At 31.8% G+C, this 2,500-nt stretch overlaps 1 protein-coding gene across 4 annotated transcripts in view; it reads right to left on the minus strand.

The window, feature by feature from the left end:
- Positions 1-2,500, minus strand: part of LOC125047621 (growth factor receptor-bound protein 2) — a 47,548-nt gene that overhangs the window by 1,621 nt on the left and 43,427 nt on the right. For all 4 annotated transcript variants that reach the window (XM_047646209.1, XM_047646043.1, XM_047645958.1 and 1 more), the window contains one exon: positions 1-2,500. This exon is cut by the window's left edge and continues 1,621 nt beyond it; it is cut by the window's right edge and continues 554 nt beyond it. The gene's annotated coding sequence lies outside the window, so the exon portion shown is untranslated.

Genomic DNA, 2,500 nt, shown 5'->3' on the forward strand with positions numbered 1-2,500 from the left:
CAAATGAACGTTAACCTTAAAACTGGTTCTCACAATCAATATGGACCACAGGTCGCATCAGTATAAATGACAACCACATCACTCTCAAAATGCGGTGTAGTTATGAGGTATAAGGAACCACTATGTACTGATTAATACCATGGTTGAATAATATGAGGGAGAGAGCGTGTACATAGCTGAAACACTGTGTCAGTTTAATGTGCTTGGTAAAAATGTCAATCATGAGGGTGCGTACTTGAGTTGCAAGAACTCGCAGACAAGACCATGATAACAATTCTTGGAAAAATCGGAACTCATCCCATTAATTACCTAGTACGTAAAACTACCCACTATACATTGTGTTATTTGCAGTTTTAGATGTAGAATCATCATTGATGTACATTTACATACATAAAAAAGAGAACACAATGAGGGATAGAAAAAGAACATTGTAGCAAAAAATAAAAAAAGTAAGTAAAAAAGTAATAAAACTCAAGGGAGATGAAAGAAAAAATAAAATAAAATAAAAAAATAAAATAAATAATAATGTTAAATAAAAACAAAAATATATAAAAAGACAAGAGGAGGGGGCTATATCTATTCATTCAAAACCTTCATTATTTTGACCTATTGAGATATCAATAATAGTAATAATAATAACAAACCAAAAAGTATATATTTGCAAATTGTTCTTACATGGAAAAAAAAAAAAAAAAAAAAAAAAAAAAAAAAAAAAAAAAAAAACAGGTCATCAACCACTTTCCCCTTTTTTTCCAAAACGGGAAAATATTTGGCCTCGACTGCCTGACTCCTCCTCCTTACTCCTAAACATTCTGGTAACCCAATGTTTTCTGTTTGTCAAAGTAATCCACATCTAAACACAGAATGCTGTACTGATCATATTACAGTGAATGATAACAGGATAACTATAGTGAACTAATAGATGTTACTATGATAAAATAATAACATAATAATGTAATAATATAACAATAATCATAATCACAATAATCATAATAATAATATTAATAATAATAATGCTAGTAAAAATATTATTAGTAGCAATAATATTAATAATAACAGTTATGTCCATAAAAATAATGATATTATCAACCACAGAATGCCAAAGAATGAGAAAAAAAAAAAAAAAAAAGTTACATAAAATATCAAACCACAATATAAATCACTCACCACAGCCTTGCAACCACTGATGAAAATATAAATGTTTCAAAAATGCAATCGGCTCTCAGAACGACGAAGACAAGTATTGAGTTGACCCCCCCCCCCCCCTCTTACTGAATCCATACTCTTTACCACAAGGCAAGCTACAAGGTCCTTTACAAGCTGAAGTAGCCTGAAGTCTGAAAAAATACACTCTGAATACAAACGTAACATAATGCTTTTCGTGTAAATATATTCATTCTCTCTCTCTCACTCTCTCTCTCTTGCTCTCTATCTCTTTCTCTTTCACACTCTCTTCTTCTTTCCTCTATCTAAAAAAAGAACGCATTACTGAGAAATAAATCTGTACAATCCTGCTGATGCTCGGTAGTAAGCATAGCCTTCCACGTGAACTCCCCCAACATACCGTTTATAGATAATATCAAAATCCATAGGCCTGCGAAAACAATTCCCATTCAACAAAGACCTTATGACATCAACAGCTCTCACAACCGCGTTTCTCCCTCCGCTCTGTAACGCACGATTTTCCCTTCTCGCAGGCTGGGTCCTTAGCCCTTTCCTCCTGCGTATTTGGCTTGCTCATGTAATTATACACAAATTCATCTTTTATTATTTTTTTTTTTTGTTTTTTTTTTTTACACACTATATAGATATAAAAAAATCAAAAAGAAAAGAAAAAAAAAATGCCTAACTGTATATAAAAAAAAAATTGTTTTTGTGCTTGCCTGGCCTGAACAAAACAATGTAAAAAAGAGAGACCTCGAACAATCTCTTGTGCTTTCCTCTTGCAAACAGGGCTTGATCTATTCGAGGAATCATAAATTCTAGAATCTGGACCAACTTTACCTGGATTTAAGGCCTTTCAGAGAAATGAGAGAACAAAAAAATATAGTGTCTCTTAAAATGTACCTTATCTCTAAAAAGACATTTCCTGGACTTTTGGGCAAATTGTCTGTAAAGATTTCTTAGATTCAGGTAAAGGTTGAAACAGCTTCTTATCAAAACAAGAGAGAAAAAAATTATGAAAAAAAGAGAAAAAAAAGAAAAGAAAGAAAGAAAGAAAAAAACGAATCACTCCAGGTGCATAGGTGGGACATAAACATTTTGTAAAGTACATTACCAATAATTTTGTGCACAAATTGTTATGTACCTGATGAATCACTGCAACACTGCAAAAGCCATGCAAGGCTAATTGGTTTATTCTTCAAGCTATTGAATATTCAATTTTATGTTATGGATACTAATGTATTTTCCATTGATATATTTCTAAAAATTCTGCAATCAAAGCTTGTGGCAAGAATAATACACATGCAATTCCTTTTTTTAAAAAGTCATTCTTTAC

Source organism: Penaeus chinensis, chromosome 1 (genome assembly GCF_019202785.1).
Source record: "Penaeus chinensis breed Huanghai No. 1 chromosome 1, ASM1920278v2, whole genome shotgun sequence".
Taxonomy (NCBI): domain Eukaryota; kingdom Metazoa; phylum Arthropoda; class Malacostraca; order Decapoda; family Penaeidae; genus Penaeus; species Penaeus chinensis.